Source organism: Aethalodelphis obliquidens, unplaced genomic scaffold, assembly GCF_003676395.1.
Source record: "Aethalodelphis obliquidens isolate GAN/ISIS:26980383/991018 unplaced genomic scaffold, ASM367639v1 scaffold10, whole genome shotgun sequence".
Taxonomy (NCBI): Eukaryota; Metazoa; Chordata; class Mammalia; order Artiodactyla; family Delphinidae; genus Aethalodelphis; species Aethalodelphis obliquidens.
Window position 1 is genome coordinate 2,986,688 of NW_020837954.1, and position 10,120 is coordinate 2,996,807.

A 10,120-nucleotide genomic window follows, 5' to 3' on the forward strand; every position below is an offset into this window, starting at 1 on the left:
TACTTGCAATCCTAGCATTCAGACAATGTTTAATATTATCTTGGCATATATACTCTATATGTGTACGTGTTTCTGATTCATATTTACCCCTTCAAAAATTTGATCATCATACTGTATATAAAGTTTTATATCCCCTTATTTGAGCTCATAACTGTATTATAAGCATCTCTACCTATTACTAAATACATTTTGAAAGCTTAAAAAAATGCCCTTTGGTCTGGCAATGCCTCCTGGGTATTCTGGTACTCGTGAAGGCATTTGGAAATGAGGCAGATAATGTCCTATCTTAATTAATTAAAAAAAAATTATTTCTCAGTACCATTTCTAGATTTAATCTAGAAAAGTAGACTGATGATTCTGGAGGCCTAGTTGCTAGGCCACATTCTCTCTACTTAAGAATAGGACATTTTTTTAGCCAACGTGATGACAGTCCATAGGTACTGAACACATAACTCTGTGACGATACACATCGTGTAGTATTTGAGAGCAAAGCCACAGGCTTTCTGGATTCCCCCTTGCTTTGCTGATTGCCTTCGAGATGAACTTAAGCATGCTAGTTAGCATCTCTAATTCCCCTTTTCCTCCTTTGTAAAATGAAAATAAAAATAAAATCTATTTCATAAGGTTGCTTTAAGAACTAGCATAATTCTGAATACAGAGCACTGAAATGTTAGCTCTGTTTATTATTATCATCAAAGTTTTAGGAACATTACCATGAGTTGATACTTGCCTTCTTTAATCTAACTATCCTCCAAAAAAAGTAGGAATTAAGGAAGGATTAAACAGGCAGTTTTTTCCCCTGTGCCTCACTCAATTGACTCTCCTCTAGGATGTCTACGTGCCTCAGATTCTTACCATGTATAAATCCTCACTATTCCCAGAGCAAAACAGACCTTTCCATAAGTGATTTCATAATCACTTGTCTACTCGTGATTTCTTCTGCTAGAATGCTCACCCCCTCCTTCACCCACCTGCCAAATGCTTGCTCATCCTTTAATATCTCCTCCTCTATGGAGCCCTTTCCCACATCCCCAAAGAGTTGTTGTTCACTCTTTACACTCCCACAACACCATTTTTAAACCAATATCTTTAACATAGCACTTACCATGGTATATTTGTAACTGATCTGTTTACATGATGATTCTTCCACTGGAGCGTTATTTTTTTGGGGGGGAGGGGGGCGCGGATCCGGGAACATGTCTTTGTCGTCTCCAAAGAGTGCAATAAACGCTTAATGTGTGAAAAAAAAATGAAACAAAACTATAAGCCATACATTTCCCCAGGGGAAAAAAACACATGAACTCTCAGCAGTCTGAAGGGCAGATCAGCTCCCCTGCTTTGTTCTCCATGTGTTCAGAACTAGAAAAAGCCCCCAATGGAGTCAGAAGGAAGGGTTCTATTCACACACACCTAATTACAGTCCTCACTCGATTCTCTCTCATAAATGACAACCATCAGATAGATGCCAAGTCATGGCAGAATGACATCTGGCTCTTTGGCAGACACCCCTGGTAACAGCGTTAATGACTTCGGAGATGGCTCTGGATGTGTAATGCTGTTAAGTTTGTTGTGTGGATTACATTACCCTCTTCAACATCTTTTTACATTGTCCTCTACTCACTTCTGATTCCGATTCTGTGAAACCTGGACACATTTATCCAAATTTGCCCAATGCCCTTCATGGCCTTGACATGTCAGTCCCTTAATATATTTTCATCAGCTCCTGTACATTTTTCACAGAGAGTTGTGAGTATACTTCACAGCCAGTTTGTGTTCTCATAGGCAACTCAAAGGGGAAGGTTTTTGTCATCTGGGAAAAAGTTCTTTAGTACTCGACCAAATTACATTTTGTAAGATGACCACATCTGGGGACTCCTTTTGAAATCACGCTATATAAAGGAAAAAAATGCCTCAGTGACTACATATGCTTTGAATTTGAAACCAATATGCAATGCTTCATTAGCTCCCAGGATGAACTATAAAAAGGCAGGGGTTGCAACCATAACAGTCTTGCCTCTGACTGAGAAAAATATATACATTTTAATTTTTTCCTAGGCATTAAAAACAAAGCCTATATCTGAAATTTCATCCAGTTTTCAGAAATGATGCATTTAATTTCAGTCCTGAGTTCTTATACTTTTTCCTTTTTTTTTTTTTTCACTCTTTACCATGTAGAAATAGGAGGCCAAACTAGGAGAACAGAATTGTATGAGAAACAAAATCCCCAAAAGTTTCTCTTCCATACCAGTTGATTATTGTGATTTTGGAAGAGGTCAAAATTAATCAAATTGGATATATATGAAAATGTATAAAATATTAAGAGAAATGTTAGAATCCAAATGGTAAATCACTATAGCAAGTCCTTATAATGGAAATCAATCCTTGGAACCAATAGACTGAAGCGTTAGCTTCATTCTATGGGTATTTTAACTATTTTTAAAAATTTTGCTTATAAAATAACTGCAATCCTCACAACTGAAAAAAGATTATATTATCTAGTGTTTTGACTTATTGGGGAAACACTTATGTGTAGAACTAATACATTTATCATGCTTAATTGGAAATTAATGAGACAGTATTTATATTGCCTATGTTTTTACTTTATTTTTCATTTAGGCATGCCATCTTAAAATGTATTACACCTATTTAAAATGCTGATGGAAATCAAAGATATAGGATTATGAAATGTCAAATGTAAAATTAAAAAGAGAAGGATAAGTTTTACAATTCTATACAGTGGTTCTCAATGATACCATGGTACCCTCTAATTCTTCAAAACTCTGGAGTGATTTGTAGGAAATAGAAATGTCCATGGTTCAAATCCTGTGACTTCCAAATATCACATATTTTGTTTGTCTTCATGGAAGAGACAAAACAACAGACACTGGAACATAATGTTCGGGAAGCAGCAAAATGGTTTTTGTTTATTAACTAGTTTGATGAGGAATAAATAATGGGATCTTTCCAAAAGTTGTCAGTCTTTGGCCCAAGTTTCCTGTGCCTAGGTCAACAAAACTTCAATTTCCATAAATATATTGATGCCTCCAGAAACGTGTGAACAAATGCTTTATCTCTATATTGTGTACATAAATATACGTTCTGAGATGTAAATTGATCAAACTGTAGAAACAAATCATTTAAGATTTGTGCAGTGATTAATAACAGAAGCCAGTAATCAAATCTCCCTGCCACCAACACATCTGTTACAGAGAGTTTCTAGTTTGCCCTATTATGCAAATGTGCTATAAAACAAATACTTTACTTAATTTAGCAGCTGGTTCAAAAACATTACTTTAGGTGATTTCTTTATGTTTCGTGTGCTTTTGCTATTGATAGTGGTTAATGTGAACTAATTCAATTGTTTATGAGATGAGGGCTTCTACATGAAAAGTAGCCTCTGGGGAAAGCCAGCCTTTAGAAAGTCATTTTGACCCTTGTCTCTGAGAACCAAACACTGCAGCAAACACAGGATAAGTCATGGCTCTCAAGGCCTCCACTCAAATAGCATGGGATTCTCAAAGGGTTTAAATGGAAACTCCCTTGATTTCCCTGTTCTTGTGGACGGAGGAAAATCCTATGACCAGTGCTAAAACTTGCTGGATTTGGGATTTAATTTTTTTTTAAGCTGAAGTTGTTTTTATATTAAACGTTAAAAAATCTGGACACAAAAAAGAAATTTAACAGGTGCACCATACTGCATATTCTGATGTTTTCCTGGTGAAAGGTAGGAGGATCTCATGGAATCAGTTGGAACTAGTTCAATATCTGGTATATTAAAAAGTAGGAAATGTGTCTCTCATGAGCTTGAAAATTATATGAAAACCCACAAGCAGGTGGGCTGGACTCTTAAGAAATGCTCAGAGGGGCACCTTTTGTGTAGAGTAGGCAGGGACCAAACTTGTATTTGTGACACCAGTCGAGGGAGGAGATGAGAAAAGGGAACAATGATATCAGGCACAGTCACCCACAGAGTCTTCGGGAGCTGGATAGCAGGCGAGAAAAGAAGAGCCTTGATTTTTCAGCAGTGGAGCTAAGTGAGATGGTAGCTGGAGAACAAGGAGTAATACGTTACTGTAGAGTTCTAAGTTGTTTGGAGACCGCCACCATACTTAGGACAGGGGATAGTCTGTCCTAAAGCCATATCTATGCCCAGTTCATATTCAGGGTCTCTCAGTTAATATGCAGGCTCTCAAATCCCTTCCACTATGGGCCCATAGGACAACTTCAAAAGGACCTTTGAATTAGTTGTTTTTAAATCCATCTTCACCAATGGCCAAAAACTACAGCGAAAAGGTGAGGAATTACATACATGCTTACATGCTTAATAATATAATACCTAGAATAATCCAACTAATCAGCGTTTATCGAACACTTGCATTAGCACACCCTTGTGAAACAACCTTATAAACAGTATCTCTTTTGAGCTTCATATTTTACCAATGTGGGTAGTGGGGCTCAAAGTGACTTGCCCAAGGTCACAGGACATTGGGACTGAAATGAAGCACTGATTCCAAAGCCCGTGTTCACAATTACGTTACCTTGTTTCTTAAACCAAAGTTAAATTTCAGTAGGAGACCTGAGGAAAAAGACAAATTGTGGAGCGTGTCCTCAGCACCACAGAAGTAAGAGGGAGAAACACCATTTTTTTCAGTGAATACTCAATTGCATGTTCTGCAAAGTGAGACAGTACTGCGCTGAGAATTCAAACATTAACATTTAAAAAGAAAATACAGGGCTTCCCTGGTGGTGCAGTGGTTAGGAGTCCGCCTGCCAATGCAGGGGACGCGGGTTCATGCCCCGGTCCAGGAGGATCCCACATGCTGCGGAGCGGCTGGGCCCGTGAGCCATGGCCGCTGAGCCTGTGCGTCCGGAGCCTGTGCTCCGCAACGGGAGAGGCCACAGCAGTGAGAGGCCTGCGTACCGCAAAAAAGAAAATACAGACTTAAGACACTTGACAGAGGGCAGGCCTTTGGAAATGTGGATTACCCAGCAGACAGACTGTATTATTCAGGATTCTCCAGAAAAACAGAACCAGTAGGATGTATATATATATAAAAAGAGGTTTATTATAAAGGAATCAGCTCACGTGATTACGGAGGCTGGCAAGTCCAACCACAGTGTGGACCTACAGGCTGGAGACATAGGAGCTGCAGATGCAGATGAAATCTGAAGGCAGTCTGATGGAGAATTCCTTCCTGAACAGGGAGGACAGTCTTTTTTGTTCTATTCAGGCCTTCAGTGGTTGGATAAGGCTCACCTACATTATGGAGGGTAGGCTGCTTTACTCACAGTTTCCCAATTAAATGTTCATGTTCATTTCCTCCAAAAATGCTCAGCAAGTTGACACATAAAATTAACCATCACACAGACCAAGTTTATACCTAAGACACCAGCAATATTAGGTAATTTAATAGAAAAAAAATTTTTTTGAAATAATCTGATATGTGACATTTCAGAAAAAACAATCACCATGGACAAAAATAGGACTCTGGCTATCTTACCCTTAATTTTACAGTTTAGTATTTTTAACATTTTGATTAGATGCAGGGTGGAGAGGGACAAAAAAATCTCCATAATTACCATAATATTTTAGTGCTTGGGACCTCTAAAGGCCCTGCCTCTGGCCATCACTAGAAATTTCAAACCATCATTATATGAATTTTTTTCTGTCCAATGCTTTAGAAGTTATAATGAAAGTGAATTGAATTCATTTGGCAAATATGAGGCCTGCCAACAATATTCTTACTTACTGTAGAGATTGTGAGGTCAACACAGCATAATGGGCCAGGGCAAGGCACTGAAGTCAGAAAGGCTCATTTCCTAACTCTTTTCAACACTTTCTATCAGTGTGATTTTTGGCAAGTTTCATAACTCTCTAAGCCGCAATTTCCATATCTATAAACTAAAGATAACTGAGCCTCTTTCCTACTGCTATCATGAGGATTAAAGGAGTTAAAGCATTTGGAACTCTGGGCACAGTGTCTGACGTATGATAACTCAATAAACATTATTCTTGTGATAGCCATAGGGAAGAAGAAAAGGAGCTAGGGTAAAAAGCATAGTTGTCGGACCAAATCCATCCATACTCTGTACGTGTTGCACAGTGAATATTCCCGGTGAGGAGGCCACTGAAGAACCATCATAGACCCTGTGTTCTCTGTTTTTGGAGACCATATTCTACATCATATCAAGCATATTAAAATATAATCAAATCCCACATTAAAGAAAAATTCAGAAGGTAAACAGTTTTGATAGTTTTTTTAAAAATAATTTTGCTTTTAAAACTACTTGGCCCCATAGTAATTTGTTATTTATTGAATTGGAATTTTAGGAATTCCTTAAAAGTAAAAAAAAAAATCTAAACTTTTTCTTAGGAAGTAAAATTTTTATGGAATTTAAATTTAATGTTTAATGAGGTTGCCAATATTTTGTATAGTAGTTTAATAAACATTTAAAAATTTGACTGCAGTTTAAAAAAAATTATTTTGGAGACAGTAAAGTTTGTATACAGGTTGCAAATATTCTTGAAAATTCTTGAAAGTTCGCAGATCCCAGATATTCTTCCTATACTACATAATGGTTAAACTGTCTTGCATAAGTTTTAAGTTCTGCAGAAAAGTAGAAAGAGAGAAAGCAAAAAAGGGAGAGAGGGAAAGGGGACGGGGGGAGTCAGAAAGTCATGCTTTCATTACTAGTTAAAAAGGTCTTTATAATTTTTTTTTTTTTTGCGGTATGTGGGCCTCTCACTGTTGTGGCCTCTCCCGTTGCGGAGCACAGGCTCCGGACGCGCAGGCTCAACGGCAATGGCTCACGGGCCCAGCCGGTCCACGGCATGTGGGATCTTCCCAGACCGGGGCACAAACCCGCGTCCCCTACACCGGCAGGTGGACTCTCAACCACTGCGCCATCAGGGAAGCCCAATTTCTTATTTTTAATATTTCAAACATACAGAAAAGTATAAAAAATACTAAAATACATTCCACTGCTTATTGCTCTCCCATTTTACTTCTAAGTTAATTTTCTTTCTTCCAGAAATATATTCATTAACTAATTTTAGTATGGCCTCATGGTTGAAGGCTAGGTTAACAAAATATAAATTTCTAGTCTCAAAGGTAATTTTACTTAGCAATTTGAGGATATCATTCCATTGTCATCTGACCTCTGTTATTGCAGTTTAACAGTTTGTTGTCAGTCAAATGGCTTTTTGACTATGATTTGCCTATTAGCTTCTCAGGTTTACTCTGTCTTTGATATTCTGTATTTGGTTTATAGTGTGCCTAGGTGTGGTATATAAATAAATATATGTATGTGTGTATATATATATATATATTTTTTTTGCTTGTTTGTTGTTTGTTTTCAAAATTTATTACCTGCCTGTTTATTTTTTATTTCTGGAATCCTATTAGTGGAATGTTGGACAACCTTATTTTATCTGTTTATTAAGCTCCTTTGCATGTTTTCTGTGTTTTTACTTCTCTTGCTTCTTTCTGGTAATTTCCTCAGATTTATGTTACAGAGCACAAACATCTCCACATATCCTGATTTTTTTTTTCTTGTCCACGCTTTCAAGTTCTTAGACTTATGCATACGTTGTAGTGCCAACACTTTGCTTTGTATGGGTCCAGAGCCTCATGTTCTCTCTCTGATGGGGAACTAAAACCCAATCTATTATGTTACTTGGACAATAACCCACTCTAGTCAACCTAAGTGTAAGTTTACCTTCTCTGTTTAAAGTTCTTTGTTTTTAGCATCTGAAGATTTCCTTTTCTTTTTTGCTAATTCAACTGACATTTACACTTTTTTTAAAAGATAGATTTTATTTATTTATTTATTTATTGGCTGTGTTGGGTCTTCATTGCTGCATGCAGGCTTTCTCTAGTTGCGGCGAGTGGGGGCTACTCTTCGTTGCGGTGCACAGGCTCTAGGTGTGCAGGCTTCAGCAGTTGTGGCTCATGGGCTCTAGAGCACAGGCTCAGTAGTTGTAGCACACGGGCTTAGTTGCTCTGCAGCATGTGGGATCTTCCTGGATCAGGGCTTGAACCCATGTCCCCTGCATTGGCAGGCAGATTCTTAACCACTGAGCCACCAGGGAAGCCCTACACTTTTTTTGATCTATCAAAATTAGCAGTATTAAATGTTTTCTGCTGGAGGATACTTACTTATTTTAGCCAGTGTTATTGGCTAAATTATGTACCCCTGAAATTCATGTGTGGATGCCTTAGCCCCCAATATGATGGCATTTGGAGATGGGGCTTTTGAGAGGCAAAAAAGTCATGAGGATGGTATCCTCAAGATGCAATTAGTGCTCTTATAAGAAGAGACACCACAGAGCTTGCTCTCTGTCTCTCCTTGCCATGTGAGAACACAGTGAGAATGCAGCTGTCTGCAAGCCAGAAAGAAAGTTCTTACCAGAACCAGAACATGCTGGCAACATGATCTGGACTTTTAGCCTCCAGAACTGTAAGAGAATACATTTCTTTTACTTAAGCCAACCAGTCTATCATATTTTGGCAGCCTGAGCAGATTATCAGCCATCTTTCTGAAATACTGAGTCTCTAATGCCTTATTTGTTCAATTAATATTGACGAGTTTTAAGGAAAAGAAAGCCTTGCTGCTTTTACCTTTAATATATCAACTGAGGCTCCCTAATATGAATCTGTAGAATAGTTTGACTCTCCCTGGATTCAAATAAACCACAGTATCTGAGCAAGTAACGGACAATAATTTTAGAAACCTACTAATTCATGTGGAATGAATAGTTCAACTCATGTTCATTCCGAATGGACCACAAGGTAAAGAATCACATTTGGAAGAATAGCCAAGAACAGAATGATTTTACTTTGTTGGGCTGAAAACACAGAAGCAAAGATAGCTTCTAAACAGCTTCTAGATGAATCCAGAAGGCAATCTATGGAAGTCCAATAAAGTGAAAACTTCCATCAAGATTGCAAATAAAATATCTTGAGGGAGTCTGTATAATTAATAAAAAGATGGGGCTATCATTACTGTGGTAGATATAAATTATTACTAAGTGCCCTCCAGCTAATTGGAAGGACCTTTGGCTTTTATGTGGCTATAGTGAGAAATGAGAAATTTACTATAGTAAGATATGTAGCATCTATTGCAATCTTAAAACAAAGAAATCTGTTGGCTGGCAGCAGTATAACCCTGAAGCATCCTGATGAACTGTAAATAATCCAGGCTCTACTGTGTGTGCAGAAAAAAAAAAAGAAACTTAGCTGATAATTCATATAGGATTGTATTCCTGCCATGTGACCAAAAGGCTTTAAAAGCACCTTTCTCTTGTGTTTCAGAGACTGGTATTAATAAAATCACTCGGCAATTTGGCAGTCATAAATTGAGACCTCTTGTCATTGTCTGGGTCACAGATGTCTCCCTCCTTTCCTTTTTAAACACTGATGTGTCAACAAAGTAAACACTGACTCCATAAATAAGCAGAGAGTCAGAGAACTAGGTTCTAGTCACTCCCATAATGGGAGGTAGGCAGAGGAATTTCCCAGGGGATGTGAGAGGGGAAGGAGGGGGCACTAGGATTGCTGTCAAGCAGATGATGGAATGAATACCCTATTTAAGTATGCCATACATCGTCATGTAAAAGAAGCAGTGGGTCACCAGAAACTACAGGAATGGCATACTGGGTTGATCCTATAATTAAGGGAGAAGACATAAGTCAGAAGCCTATCGGACCGACTGAGTTTCTCTACCATACACTATAATTATTACTTTTATGATTCTCACTTCAATAGGCACTTTACACTGATGATATGGAATGCCTTCTCCTTTCAGTATCAAAACTTAAAGAGTAAAGTATATGACAGATTGGAGAGTCAGCTAAAGCTCCCGCTCTTGCAAAGACAGACTGTGGCCATTACTCTATCTTGGCAAAGCTAGAAAAGCAGGGATTTCCACAGGGCAGCATCAAAATTGGCTGATTCTAAGAGAATCCATCACTTTAAAGACATCACCAGATGAATTTCTGCCAGTCCTTTCCCAAACTAGGCAGTTAGCAATCAAGGAAGAAAAACGTTAAAACTCCCACCATCACTATCACGACACACACACACACACACACACACACACACACACACACACACACACA

General features: G+C 38.1%; 1 long non-coding RNA gene across 1 annotated transcript in view; it reads right to left on the reverse strand.

Moving 5' to 3' along the window:
* Positions 1–1,122: 1,122 nt before the first annotated feature.
* Positions 1,123–10,120, reverse strand: part of LOC113622993 (uncharacterized) — an 11,964-nt gene continuing 2,966 nt past the window's right edge. The window contains exon 3 of the long non-coding RNA XR_003433728.1: positions 1,123–1,230. This is a non-coding gene — a long non-coding RNA (uncharacterized LOC113622993). The remainder of the gene's footprint in view (positions 1,231–10,120) is intronic.